This window comes from Sitophilus oryzae, unplaced genomic scaffold (genome assembly GCF_002938485.1).
Source record: "Sitophilus oryzae breed Bouriz unplaced genomic scaffold, Soryzae_2.0 scaffold_172_pilon_pilon, whole genome shotgun sequence".
Taxonomy (NCBI): Eukaryota; Metazoa; Arthropoda; class Insecta; order Coleoptera; family Curculionidae; genus Sitophilus; species Sitophilus oryzae.
The window spans coordinates 6,406,763-6,422,743 of record NW_022146424.1 but is presented as its reverse complement, the minus strand read 5'-3'; the positions used below and the strand labels follow the sequence as shown (position 1 = coordinate 6,422,743).

The 15,981-nt window shown below is 36.6% G+C and overlaps 1 protein-coding gene across 1 annotated transcript in view; it reads right to left on the bottom strand.

The window, feature by feature from the left end:
- LOC115881542 overlaps positions 1-15,981 on the bottom strand; it is a 457,389-nt gene that overhangs the window by 202,912 nt on the left and 238,496 nt on the right. Inside the window, exon 3 of the mRNA XM_030899082.1 lies at positions 3,087-3,191. The gene's annotated coding sequence lies outside the window, so the exon portion shown is untranslated. The remainder of the gene's footprint in view (positions 1-3,086; positions 3,192-15,981) is intronic.

The window sequence follows — 15,981 nt, the reverse complement described above, 5'->3', positions numbered from 1 at the left end:
AGGAAAGCGAAGAGGCGGTAGGTTGTGAAAAACGCAATATATTTTCGCAGTTCGGGTTTCTCGAATCGCAATAAAACGCTCTGAAATATGGGTATGGAAAAGATGAGTAAAACGGTTAGGACCACATTTTTATAGTCGTTATTATTGCCTTTGTAATTTATGGCCTCTTTAAAACAATCCTTTATATATCAGTCTCGGATCTTCTTCAATATGAGGACAATTCTATAAAGGAATATAAACTTTGTTCCAGCATAGCAGAGAACCGTTCTGGGTAAATTACGCTTATGCGCAGTAGAGAAAATGAGTTTCATAAACGAGAGAGACCTTTAGAGAACTAGACAATAATTTTAATATATTTTTGCATTTTGCATAGTTTCACAAAGAAATGTAATTTTACAAAACAGTTTATTAATATTAAATTATTAACTATTTTGGCTAGGCGCAGAATTCCAGTAAGGTTCTTCTAGACAAGAAGAGATGGTAATGAGTATCTGACATACATATGTTCTGTTTTGTGACTTTTTATTAACGTTTATAATAAATATTATAATTATAAACCCGTGTTTTATTAAATTTATTAATATTTACTAACTCTTTACTAATTTACAACTATAACCTATTTTCTTGCCTTTACACTTTTATCTCAATCCAAATTTAGCAGTTGAAATATTGTTACATTAATAGCTTCAATGATTTATGTTATAACAAAACACGCAATAAACATGTTTTCAAACAAACTAGAAAGTGTATGATATATTTTTTGAATCGACAATACACACTCGTGATACCATAAAAAACAGACGCTAATTCGAATTGAAAAAATGCAATTTTTAACAGTAAAAAACGTAGAGGCAGATTATTGCTTTGGTCAAATACAAAACGTTTCTGTTTACTTCACAGGTAAATCCGAAAACATTTTTGCAGGTGCCAATTCGCTTTTCGGTTTTGACAAATATTTGTTGTTTCGGCCTAAATTTTCAGTACCGACAAACGGTATTTTTTATGTGCGTTTTTTCATAAAAAAATGTTGTGTTGTTTTTATTAAAAATTGCAATAAACTGCATTTACGTTATATTTTATTTCTAGTTTTGTAGAAAAACAGCGTCAAAGACGACTGGGGAATGACAATCGATGATAATTTTGGCGAGGTCAGTTTCGAGACGTCGCGCGTCGTCACCGTCGTTTACTAAAAAATTAACACTAAAATCATAGTATTAGTATAAGGAAACTACTAGCTTTACTCCTTGTCAAATCCTTTTTCTGCCACTTTATATGAACTTGTTCTCGCGTCCCGTGACCACTGACGTAGCTGTACAGTCGTGGTCTATAACTAGGCAAAGTATAGTCGTAGCACTCGCCATAGTTTCACAGAGATGTATTTAGGAAAATATGAGTTCACAATAAAATAAAATAAAAAAATTGATCATGGAGTAAAAATTTGCTTGAAAACAGAATATTTTCACATTTGGTGTAAGTAGCAATTCTTCTGTATCTGAAAATCTCCTGATAGGAAGAAATGCGGAAAAATATATAATGACATATTTTTATGTTATCATCTATTTCAAAGATTTTCTACAACTTTTTTTTAATTTAAAACAAGTTTAATTTTAACATTAATGTGTTTGTGTTGTAGTAATATATATTGGTTAGGTGATTTTCATTCGATAACTAATACATTCAACAACACATTGTACTAAATAATAAAATAACATATTGAAACTTCACTAATTGCTAATAAACATTACAGAAATTTCAAAAGAGAAAAGAAGCAAGAACAATGAGAAATAGCATCATTACTTTCTCACGTAATAAAAGAATAATTTTCTAGTTATTGTTACCGAGTCCCGAAGGTACCGAAAGAACCGGGAATTAATAATTTCGAGTCTCGGTTCTTTGATATCTCAATAGAACCGGGAATTTCCGGTTCTGATCCCTAGTTACCATATTATCAAGAAATTATTTTTTTTTAACTAAAAACTAAAAAAATCCAGATTTCTATTCAAAAAAAAATTACAGAAAAATCCTCATATTTCTAGGATCTAATATAATACCCCTAAAAATATTTGCACTTATCTAAGACTCACCCTGTATAGGGCGATTCACGGTTATGGTACGTTATAGCGTTTCCGGAACCGGAGCTGTTTTTCGGAAGCGGTAATTTCGGCACCATGCCTCTAAGGAACCGGGATTTGCAGTTTTTTTTATACTTTCGGTACTAGCAAATTTTTGTTAAATGATGATGCAGTTCGTTAAACGGCAAGCAAGGGATGGCTGTCAAAAGTAAAATCGATAAAAAATTGAGGTTTAAATGAAAATAATATCAAATTATTAAGTAGTAATTAGTCATGAGAAAATTAACCTGAACACAAACATGATCACAAATAAAAAAACTCAAACCACAATTTTTTGAATTATTACTACAACCAATAGCAGCACTCAGTAAGGCACTTATTTTTTGTCAATCCGTCTCTGTACAGGGACCCAACGCTCGAACCTCGCAGGTCGACGGACGGAACTCAACTGAAAAACTCTGCAATCTGCCGATATTCCACAGATTGTAAAAACTGGCAGAAAATATTTGGGAGAGTGCAACTGTTCTTTTCCTTCTACTATGCTAAAATTACAAAAAGATAAAAAAGGATAGAACGTTTCCAAACACACAAATATATTTCCAAAAAATATATTTTTTTCGAATTCGAATTTTTTACTCAATATATAAATTACAACTTTCTTAAGGCCAACAGGTAGTAAGCGCAATTATATGCGCAATACAGTCTAGAGCTTGACATCGCCAAAATTATCATCGATTATTGTTTCTCTGCCTTCTGCGACCCCGTTTTTTCGATCTTAATGTAAATGAATACGTGAAAGAATTAATACTGTTTTTTTAGATTTCTGTAAAATATAACTTATTTTACAAAAAACTAAAAAAAACAGTATTAATTCTTTCACGTTTAGAAAAAAAGCAATATGTATATAATATTTCTAATAAGACTGATACGGAACAATAATACAAAAACCAATATGAAACACAAATTTTTTTTTGTGTTTCATATTTAGTGAAAAAAGAATTGAAAAACACTTACCAACCTATTTCTGCATTCCCTAACAGCATTATCAAAAGTTCCTTGGTCGAACAGGTTTCTTAGCAATATTTAATCTGTTGATGGAGACCGGATTATATTTAATATCTGGAAAAAGGAGAGAAATATTACAAAATGTCATTGTTTAAAATAATTAAATTTAAATTATTATTTTTAGTCAGTAGCGGCTCGTGGTTCAATGCTTTGGGTATATAATAAGTAAGTAATTTATAGTAATAATTAATAATAATAAATTGTCAAGCGACCACGCCCAAATAACACTGTGGATAACTAAATAATTGATAATAAAGACTGAAATTAAAGGATTTTATTTTTATTAAGAAATTTTAAAAACCAATCTACTAAAATTTATTGTCTTCAGAAATGGCACATCAGTGTTGTTTTTGTAGTTCAATATCGTTAGGTTAGGTTATATCATTTTTGAGACTCAGATTAAACTTACAGATGTGGCACTTATTTTATGTTGCTGATAAACCCCGCCGTAACTTCGGACCTTTAATAGGGCTATGGCGTTGTCAGACTTCGTATTTTTTTCTCGAATGCATTGTTGCCTTTTGTAAAAAATGTATTCCTAAATTGAAATCAATTGAAATACTTAATCTGTGGCACAGCTTTTTTGTGGCGCTGAATGGTAGCTATTCATCATACGCATGCGCTTTGTATTTAGTGTCTTTAAATAGGATATTTAGAGGGACCGAATGCATCCTTGTTTTGTTTAGATTCCTCGGCTTACTGATAAATCTGTATTAATCTGTGGTTGGAAGTTCCAATCGCGAGCTGCAATACCTATCTCTTCAAACAGCTAAGTTTAGAAAAACATGTGGCACGGCACTGTTTGGAGACATGGTAACAATTTGATCTCGGTTATTATTGGCCCTTGTATTCCTTAGTCATTGGACTGACCTCTAGGTATATGCTATGTTTTTAGTGTTTTTTTTAATTATCAAATACCCAGACCGAAAATACTGAACTTGTGTTAAAGAAAAAATATATTACCACTTAAATCCACGTCTCGACTGATTTCTTTCTAAATGCAATAGCACGTCATCTACACACGTCTCGTATACCCAGCCTTAACGCCAATATAATACACTGGCAAACGAGCACTACATTACGTCGAGATGTAATAACGGCTGCGGAATTATTTATAGGCGGCGCCAAATCTGCATTTGTCACATATACGAAGTAGGGATGTTAATATTTTAAAAAATATATCGATATTGAAGTATCAATGCTACGGAAAGGGTGATAATAATTACTGAAAAATGTGATTCTTTAATAAAAGCAAAAAATATGATGTTAATCAAAATTAGGGATGAAATCGAAAGTGTATGACTATAGAAAGGCTTTTTGATTTTTAGGACTTCAACCATATTTTCATGTTTTTTTTTGTAATTTCCTCTAAAACGGTATGGAAATTTGGAAAAGTATAAACGGGATTAACCATTTTAGAAGAAACAGATTTTTTTACGGAGAATGTCTTTTTCTCAAAATGTCAATAATAATAAAAATATATTCTCTTGTAAAGACAATCTGGGGACATACCGTATGTTGATATAAAAAAATATTTTTACGCGAGGAATCTCCCCCCGAGATATGGTATAGTAAACGCCACGAATGTATGGGAGTGATTCATCGCTTGATGAAGTTAGCATCGACACGCGCGCTATCATTTTTACATTAAAAACGTAAATTTTTACCGCAGACGTAGTTTTTAAAGGCCCGGTCTAATCATCTGCCTACGCTCCTCCTACTTATTCTAAAATGTTAGCGTGATTGACAAAGACGATACTATATCGCGTTTCTTTGATTGATTCGTTTTTGTGCGTCAGTCCATTGGTGTGCTTGCAGTGCGACCAATGGGGCATTCCATTTTATATTTATAACCAAATATATGTTTTGACAAGACTTTGACAGTTAAAACAACAAATTACAACAGATTATACGAGGCATGTTTTTTAAGTAAGTACCGTTTTGCGATTCCGCCGCCGCAGCGCTACGGTCGGCGTTCCGCGCCTGCGCGCTGGTTACCTACATCTCTTGTCTATGCACAGACGCCAGTACAGTCTGATTCTTCATTGTATACGTTGTTTATTGAGTGTTTAAGATGCCTCCGACAATCGTGAGCCCCGCCGATTGTGAAGTACGGGCTGTCATACGATTTCTTAGTGCTAAAGGCGTAAAACCGATCGATATTCATCGTGAGATCTGTGAAGTTTACGGACAAACCATTATGAGTGATGGAATGGTAAGGAAAAGGGTGAGAGCATTTAAAGATGGCCGCACAAATGTGCATGATGAAGAACGGAGTGGGCGTCCTTCGGTCGTTAATGAAGATTCGGTGCAGAAAGTGGACAAAGAGGTGAAAGAAAACAGACGCTTTACAATTTCATCATTGTGCGACTACTTTCCTCAATGTTCTCGTAGTGTTTTGTATCGCATTGTGACCGAGAACTTGAATTACCGGAAATTGTGTTCACGTTGGGTTCCGAAAATGTTGATGGATTTGCACAAAACCCAACGTTTAGGCAGTGCATTGACTTTCCTTGAGCAGTACCACAATGAAGGTGAAGATTTTTTAGACAAAATTGTTACTGGTGACGAAACATGGGTGGCCTACGAAACACCAGAATCGAAACAACAGTCCATGGAATGGCGACATTCATCATCACCCAAAACAGTGAAGTTTAAGCAAACAATTTCTGCCCGGAGAATCATGTGCAGTTTTTTGGGACAGAAAAGGAGTATTGCTAGTGGAGTTTCTGCCTCGTAATGAGACAGTCAAGGCAGCATCTTATTGTGAGACATTGAACAATCTGCGCCGTGCAATCCAAAACAAAAGACGTGGCAAGTTGAGTAAGGGTATTGTTTTGCTGCATGATAATGCCCGTCCACATGTGGCTAATCGGACCAAAGATCTCATCAAATCTTTTAAATGGGAAACTCTGATCATCCTCCATACAGCCTGATCTGGCGCCCAGTGACTACCATTTATTCCTGCACTTGAAGAAACACCTGGGCGGTCAGCGTCTTCAAGACGTTAACGAAGTCAAAACAGTTGTGATACAGTGGTTAACCAGTCAGGCGGCAGAATTTTATGAGGAGGGTATTGAAAAACTGGTGCCACGTTATGACAAGTGCCTCAATATTCACGGAAATTATGTAGAAAAATAGATTAAGGTACAGGCTTTCATGTAAAAATAAAATTATTGCGATATCTTTGCACGTTTTTTTTTTAATTCCAAAACGGTACTTACTTAAAAAACATGCCTCGTATATTGATTATTATAATGACTTGAAACACCACGGCACTGGAATTAAGTTTTATGTGACCTTGAACAAATTAGTTCACATGGTAGTGACCGATAAGTCACTCCCGAACATTCGTGGCGTTTACTATACATGTTTTTTGAAACACTCTGTTCAATAATTCTGTTCATTATGTAGGCTAGCACCCAGCCCATACAAAACTATCACCATGAAAAGTTAAATAAAAATTAAACGTACTCATATATTATCATACGAATCGATATTCTGAAATTATCAATACGTGTCACACATCCCTAATGCGAATCGGTAAGGGAATCTACCCCGAAAGAAATATTCCTACGATTCGATTTGTGAGTGCAGTAAAATCAGTCGGCGAATAAATTACCTCTGGCCTCGTAAACTTGAAATCTTTACACTCTCGAGAGCTGTTGGAAGTCGACTTTATACGACATAAGTTTAATAATAACATATTTTGAAAATAAAAAATTAAATACCTACTATGGAGAAGTAGTAACGGGATGAATGATTGCATCTTATTTTTAATCTAAGATTGCATTTAAAACCTCAATACAGCAAAACAGTTTAACATTGGACGCGCGTTTCGCTAACCATGATGTAGCATCTCTGTTAGCATCATCAGCAAATGATTAAAACTAAACTATGTACATCTACAAATTGAGCGTAAATCGTAAATAGAGAACGTAAATAGATGTTAAAATGACCTTTTGATAATGTAATACATATCCAGGGGCGGCTTGTCCTATGAGGCAGATGAGGCAGTGCCTCACCAATACATTTGAAAAATTACACTTATTAATCGATACATCTTTAATCACAATTTTATATTTTTTTCCCTATTTGCATTAATAATAATTGTATTTTTTAACCGTCATTCTACAATAAATTACGTCGAAGGTATTCCTTTAAACGCGTTTCCTATCCCATATGCGACAAACTCGACGATGTATCCATCACATTTGCTCTTTAAGAGGTATATGTGCAGAGGTTTGCCTCTCGCCTTTCCTTGTCTAGCGTATTGTGGTATATCGCACTGACAGAGCAGCAGCGTTCACTGGAATCTTAACTCTGTAGAATGAAAAGAAAAAGCATAGGCAAAACCTTTAGTTGAAGAGAGATAAAATGTATGGAGTAGTAGCGCGTAAAAAGACCGTATTGAGGCGGGCCTCAAATGTAAATTTGAACCTTAAAAGCCGTTCGTTAAAAATATGTATCACTTCCCGATCAGCCCGAGAGATTTTAGGCGACAGGCTGAAAATGCAGAATTGCATTATTTGGGAATTTGGCTTAGTTTGAATCAGAGTTTTAATTAATTCTGCAGGTTATTACACTGTTTTGTCTACGTTTTTTAATGTGAATTGCATGTTTAATTACTCTTTTTACTGATTATTGTACATATAAAGTAAATACCTAAAAAGTGGGCAGTGACTTATTGTTGATTGATATGATGATTTAGAGGGACCATGCATCATCAGAGGACTTCCCCAGGTAAAGTTTTTCGAATCATTTCTAGATAAATTGTGTATAGTCAAAAAGTAAAGCGACCTGTTACAGATTTCGTTTTGTTTTATTTTTATAGGATGGGTAGAAAAACAAAATTTTACCATACAGAGTAAAATATAAGAGAAAATATCCTGAGGTCGCTTTGATAAAATTTTACTGTTGCAATAGCCCTATGTAATAGGTACCGTATGATCGAGAAAAAACGGCATCAGCGTTGGCTATGAAATGAAGATCGCTATCATTTTATATGTAAATTTATATGGGAAATGTCATCGATCGTCATTTCTCAGCCAACTGGACGCCGTTTTTTTTTCGATCATACGGTATAATACTGCGAAATATATTACATAAGGCTATTTCCGCAACTGCTAAAAATTTAGAAATATTTTAAATACAAAAATGTGCGCTTTTTAAGTCTGTAGATATCTAAAATACTAAAAATAATATACAGCGTGTATTGCATTTAAAAAAAAACTGAGATATAGTATTATAATATTGCAATGTTGGCCGCGCCATAAAAAAATCCCTGTGAATGTGAATTTTTCTGTGAAATTTCTTCTTTTATCCGATATCGAGGTATGTAGCTATATTATACGTACTTAAGCAATAATATATCAATAAGTTAAAGTCACTCCAGGTTTTTACCACTTTTTAAAAGATGAAATTTTTCAAATATGAATTATCATGGAAATCCCGCATAGGTATATAGTGCTTCAAATAAATCAATAGTGTGATGTATGCTGAATTTTATGCTGAACCCAATTCTGTACAGAAATATGGTAATGCGATTGCAATTTTAAAGAAAATATTTTTTTAGGATATGTACTTTTTTTATATAGAACTTCCTCGTACTAATGGCCACCCTATATACATACTAATAAAAATTCTCTTCTAATGTGCCTCACCATCTTCCAGTGCTACGAGTCGCCCCTGATCATATCGCAGTAATTAATAGTTTTGTGACGTTTCAAAAAAATGCCTTTGAAAAAATAATCTTAGAAAAAAATACTTTTTTTCAAACGTCACAAAAATATTCATTTTTGCGACGTGATTGACAATATAAAAAAAGTAATTTTAACGCCTAGTCACACCTAGATATAAAAGTAAAGCACTTTTAAGCCTAAGAACAAAAGTACGTACACTATTAAACTGACATAAAGTGGCAAAACTAACAAACGCAACCATAGTTTCTCGATATACAGGGTGGTCCGAATTATATTCCGGAAACTTCGGCAGTATATTCTGAGATAAAAATAAGTAAAAAGTTTGTATAAATGTATTTCCTAAAATGCATAGTTTCGGAGATACAGGGTGCAGAAGTTTCATTTTTATTTCGATTTTTTCCGAATAATTTATGAAGTAACGTCAATATTTGGATGAAAATTGATGTCTGGGAGTTTATTGACATGATTAATTTGATTTTGACGTCAATATGACTCCTACTTGTAGAGGGCGCCACCTACATATTTTTTAACTGGTTTGAAATATAATAACTTTTCTTCCATACCTGTATAAAACTAGCGAGTAAAAAAATTTTTACGTAAAAAAGGTCTCTTGGACAAAAATAATCGCTACGCATAATGATTCTCGAGATATTTAGAATCGAAATTATCAATACCTTTCATCATTGACATAAATATGTTGACTATACCGGGTGCGACTCAAAAGTGGCTCATCCCTATAACTTTTATATTTTCAGATAAAAAAATTAGATTTGGAATGTTAGCATATGACATAAATCAGGATTGATTGACGTATTCAATTGTTTTCGGTCACTTCCTGTTTCACCGGAAATGACTACAACTTTTAATTTTTAAATTGCGTCCTCGGTATTTTTTTCCTTTATTCGATAGAAAATGACACTCTCAATCGAATAACATATCATAATTGAATACGTCAATCAATCCTAATTTATGTCATATATACCATAGATATATACTAACATATCAAATCTCGTTTTTTTCATCAATCAAAACAAAAATCAAAACAAAATCAAACTTTTTTACTTATTTTTATCTGCAGTATATGCTGCCGAAGTTTCCGGAATACAGTTCGGACCACTCTGTTTAATTACATACAAGGTATTACTTTTAAATCGTTTTATATTATTCGGAACGTTTAAAAGTGTTTAAAACATTATTTGTGGCATTTGAAAGAAAATAGCATGTTCTATTCGGAGTAAAAATGACTTTTTGTGGCTGGCCTGTGTTTATCTTTATATGCGTTAATTAAGAAATTAAATATTATGTTTTTCCTCTCAAACTTGTGTTGAAAAACGTTTTTTTGAGATGAAGAGAGAAAGAGAAAGCAAAATCAACACGAACCCTCGCAATTACAATTTACCCAATTTCTTTCTACCTCCCCAGTTTAAATCGTGAATTGCCAGGTAAATATTTGGCATTAGATCCCAACACAGCGTTTATTTCATCGGAAATAGGGTGGGCGGGAGGCAAAGGGTCGAGTGGGAGACCTTTCGGACCACTCTCTGCCTCCGCCACTGGCTTATATTCCCAAAAGGAGGTAAATTGAATTTTTAACCGGGGGCCCTGTTTACACAAGTCCTTCGACAGGTAGCAGGGACTACCCGGCCAAAAGGAAAAGTTTCTTGTAATTTTATTTGCCTTGTTCGATGGCTATATTATGAAATTGCTAAAACAGCACTGGATTTCTTTTCTTTTGGAGTAATTCGGAGTAGATTGTTTAAGAGGGAGGAAGATATAATTAGGCCACCTCATAAAGCTATCGTGTCCCGCTTTCTTGAGTTAAAACTCATCATACAGTCTCGCGGCTTTCACAGTATCCATAGCGTAACTATAGCAATTCATCCTGGGGGGGCCTGGGGTTGAACCCAGGGGGGGCCTTAGTCTTTTGTTCTTTAAAAATAAAGAATAATATTAAAAACATTTTTTGAATAAAACGTTTTCATGAATTTCTCTATCAATAAATTTCATAGACTTGGTTATCAGACTTGGTGTTCCTGTAGATTACATAAATACCTACAAATTATCTAAAAAAATAACAATTAACACATTTTTTGAATACAACAAAATAATTTTAACTAAACAACACTAGAAAACGTCATTTTTACTACATCACAAGCAAATAAAAATTAATACGTAGCTAAGAGTTGTAATTCAAGATTTCTCTGGTGGTACCAACAGTATCTGGGGGGGGGGGGGGCACCCCGGGCACCATTGTATTTACGCCAATGACAGTATCTGAGACGGTTTTACAGGGGTTAGTTCTCCATCTTCGATATCAGTCATACCAAAGTTTAAGACACGAATAGTTGTCGTCTCGGCACACTCAGTGATGAGGTGTTCTTTGTTTTCCACACACAATCTGTATTTGCCGTTTTTTCTTATCTTTAACCTGTAAGGAGGGACCCGGGTGGAATTTTTTTACGTATTTTTTTGTTTAGGTCAGTTTATCTCTATTGATTCGTTGTTTGAAATCGGGAAACTACTCGTAATGCAATGCAAACCAAAATGCAATGCAAATGTAGATATTGTTAACAAAAAAAAGTTTTGTGGATAACCTCAGAATATTACCGTCACTTTTTCCTCTTTCACTTCTATTTAATAATAAAAAATAATTAACTAACTTTACATATCGCTGCTTTCCGGCAAAAATGGCATAATTCAAAAATTTATGATTTTGGGTTTTTTTAACCCATAGTAATAAAAAAGCTCCTTTTTAACGAGCAAAACCATCCCATTTTAAAATTAAATAATTCACGGCTATGCGTCATCCGGACAAACTGTCACTTCTTGATTATTGGAATATGATTAAAGGATGATTCACCGTGGTACACCGTGACGGGCCGGAGCCGTGCGACGGTGAAGGCACGGCCAAACATTGTTAAATGTTATTTATACTTATACATACATGCTAAGCCGAGCACAGTCCGAGCTTCGCCGGAACGCGTCCGTGCTCCGTCCAAGAAATGTCGGTGTACGTTTTTCCTCGGATCCGCTACGTTCCGGCCCCGTTGCGGCAAACATAAATGGCTAAATACTTCGTTCGTCTACGGGCCAATAGCGACTGTTTTCTAGCAGTGTTGCCGCACCCAGCTTTTAGCACGTACCACATTATAAACTAAAAATGTACCACTTTGGTACAATTTTTTAAAGCACAACAAAATACATCTGCAAATGACTCTAATCGGTTTGGTCGTTGTGAATTTCTTCATAAATTTCTACATAAAAAAACTTCCTGGAGAAAAACACAAATCGAGACGAAAAACATGAAATAGAAATTCAGAAAACCCAATTATAAGTATGTATAGGTTGAAAAAATGTAAGTAATTCTAATACTACACACGATACTTGGAAAACTTAAATTTTATTTAAAAAAACCGCAAATATAGAAGCATGTTAGAAACAGCAAATTTTTAAGTTTTTTCTTCGGGTTATTTAATATAGGCAACCCTATAGACATTACAACGTTTATAATACGTCGTTAATTAATGCGGATTGTCTCCGAATGGTATCGGTAAGCGCGTTTAATGCAATATCAACGACGATAATTATTAAATATCTATTCATTTTCGGTGCGCGTGGGAAATAATTATTGTACCGAATCATCCTGGATTTGAAAATGTAGTACCACTGTACCAAATAGAATTAAAAGTATCAAATTTGGTACAAATGTACCACTGCGGCAACACTGTTTTCTAGAATATAATCGGCACGGACATGATCCCCGTTGTCCACTCGGTGTTGCATATATTGAAGGCCCGGACGTGGCTCGGTGTCTACTTTACGGAACGTGCCCGGCTCGGGTACGGTTCGGTGTACCGTGAATCATCCTTAAAGTGGAAGACCGTACCAATTTTGTTGCGCCATGATTGCGTCGTGACATTTGTGCACGTTGGATCATATTTTTTTGCGAAAAAAAGTCCCAATCCAAAAAGTGCCAGTTGTGATATAATGGTTGAGACCCGTTTTACAGAGTTAAAAGTCGCAAAACAAAAAGTGACCGAATTATTTTATATTTTCTAGCAAGGCTGTGATTTTTCGGTCATTTGCGGCTTCATTTTCGAGAAAAAAGGTCACTTCTTTTTTTTAATATTAAATACTTAACTTTTTAAGGCAATAGGTATTAAAAATGTACTTAAAATGATACCTATTTACTATCAAACCCCATTTTAAAGATTAGTTAAAAACTGGTTGTGTAAGAAAACATATGAACATGATTCAAACATTTTCAATTACCTCTACTGTAGTTTATCAATTCTGAGTTGTACCGCTTTTGTCGGAAAACAGCGATATAGGTCCAAAGCGAAGGCTGGGGCCTAGCTGGCAATTGCCACCCTGAGTATCTGGCCACTCCGACCCTGGAGGAGACAGCGTCGTGTTAAAAATCCGTGACAATCCAGATTGTTCTTCGAGTGTCTTAAACCCTGTTAGGATGGAGTCTTTAAGGTTTTTGAGTTTCTGCTTGAAGTTGGTTTCTACCTGGGAAACCAAATGGTTTTGGTCCAGTTAGTGGAGTGTTCTCTCATTTTCTAGCTAGATCCTTTGCTTTTTTGCCTTCTCTCTCATGGTTAGTTGGCATCTAAAGTACGAAGAAGTTATTTTCTTTGCCTGCTCAAGACTGCTTAAGGTTACTCTTAAGGTTGCTTAAGACGTACCCACAGTAACTGGATGCAAATCGCTCAAGGAATGGAGTTATGGAAGCAAACGAGGGAGGCCCACGTCCAGCATGATTATAATGTAGAATGAGTAAGAGGGGGGGTTAATCAATGCGACCTTAAAGATCTATTGTGTGCCCCCTTCCTTGAGTCATTACACAATACTACTATAACTCATCATACCCCTGTTGTAGAGGGGACAGGGTATTTCCCATCCTCCTCTCACAACAGTTCTTCCTCCGACGGTACACACCCTTCCACGGTTGGAGTTTGACCCTCCGTGCCGCTCTTCACAGTCGAGGAGCTTGCTTCCGGCTGAGGAACCCGTGTCTCTATTTTCTCCACCTCTTGGTCTCTCCTTAGACCTGATACCGGTGTTGTCCCGTATCTATAATAGAAGCTATGTCCCTCTTTCTCTATTGCCTCCTTGGATTTGAGGTCAATTCCTATTGCGAGGACCTGACCATGACCCTCCTCCCTCGAGTTGATGACTCGCCAACTCGATGTCCTTACATTGAAGTTCTGACCTTGGATAAGGCTCAGCAGGTAGGTGGTGTCTTTCCCCTTGCTCCTCGGCAGAACGACCGTTATGGCCGCTCCTTTAGAGATGTTTTCTCCCTTCACTGCAACCAGTTCCGGCCCTTGCCAATTATTAAGCTTAGGTGCGATTTCCACAAACAACCAATTCACCGATTCTTGAGATACACAATTTATGAGGATCATGCCCACCCGAAAGTGTATCCCCGTAAAATGCAGCTGACCCACATTTTGTAGATCGTTGTGTTGCAATCCGATCGCCACTACTTCGTCCAGTATAGCCTCTTTTAGAGACGTTTGCTGGTCGGTGGTCAGAGCAACCTCTGGGAAATCCTTTGGCAGCACCGCTATTTTCACTTGTCATGTTAATCATGATGATGATTAACATGTGTTCCGATTAAAAATGTTTTTTTTTATAACAAGGGACCGTCCTCTGCCGGAAACACTGCGACCTGTGAGGTCTATTGTGTTTGTCCCCCTTCTATATCTGCACCCATTCTCCTATCCCTGTGCCCTGCACTAGCTTATGCAGGTCCTTGATAGGATGGGAGCATAGTTCCTCCGGTTTTAGCCTAGCTTTCCCAAATAAAGAGTGTCGCTTGCGATCCAGAGCCTCGCAATGACATATTATGTGCTCCGCTGTTTCAGGATCTTTATCGCAGAATCTGCAGCAAAGATTTCCTTGATACAGGTTGAGCTTGTTCAGATAACACTTGACAGCCATGTGTCCTGTCAAGAGGCCTGTTGTAATCCGCACTTTATTCCTGCTAAGCATTAGCAGTTCTTTTGCGGTTTTAGAGCTAGGTCCTTGGATAAAAGCCTTGCTCTGCCTGTGCCCCTGTCTGTTTTGGTTTCGTTTGGTTTGGTTGTTCCCAGTACTGGGCTCTGGACCAAGATAGAATGCCGATGATCCCTGCCTAGCTAGCTCATCGGCTTTTTTGTTGCCTTGGATGCCGCTGTGGCTCGGCACCCAGAATAATTTAATTCTGTTCCTTCGTGCCAGAGCTCCCAGTTCACCCAGGCATTCCCAGACGAGTCTCGACGATACCTTTGGGTTCACAAGTGCCGCTGACTGTCTGAGCATATATTGATGAGCTTACCTGAATAAGTAACCTCATCAATATATTGATGAGCTTACCTAAATTGTTTTCTCTTGCACATTGTAGAATGGCGAAGATTTCTGTCTGGAATACGGTTGAGTGTTTACCCAAGGAAAAGGATAAGCTTGCCCTTGGTATTTCCCCAAATACTCCAGCTCCTGTTCCTTCAGCGGTCTTTGACCCGTCTGTATACCAGGTTAGTCCATCCTGAAGGAATGTTATATCTGTCCACATTCCTCGATCCATTCTGCTCACCTCGAATGGTTTGTAGTAGTGATAAAGAGGGGTCATTTGGTCCGATCTCATTGGGAGTAGAGATCCTCCGATAGAATCTCCCATCTTTAAGTGTCCTGTTTCTGTCCTATTTCCCGGAGACAAGACACTTTGTTGTCGATAGAGTCCCATTCTTGCCTCCGCCTGGATCACTATGTGAAGAGGCGGAAGGTCCAGAAGCGCCTCCATTGATGCAGTGAGCGTTGATTTCATTGCCCCTGTTATGCTCAGACAAGCAAGTCTTTGCACCTTACTAAGGCTGAGCATTGTTGTTTGTTGCATTACCTTAGACCACCATACCAAGGATCCATATGTTACTGAAGGCCTCACCACTCCAGTGTACAGCCAGTGCACCATCTGTGGTCTGAGGCCCTAGATTTTTCCATGAAGTCGTCTGACTACCGCTAGTGTAGTCACCGCCCTCCTTGTAACATTTTCCAAATGTCGGTTACAGGTCAGTTTGGTATCCAGCATGATTCCTAGATACTTGACCTCCCCCGAGAGAGGAATCTCATCACCGCAGAGTCTTAGAGGTCCTAGT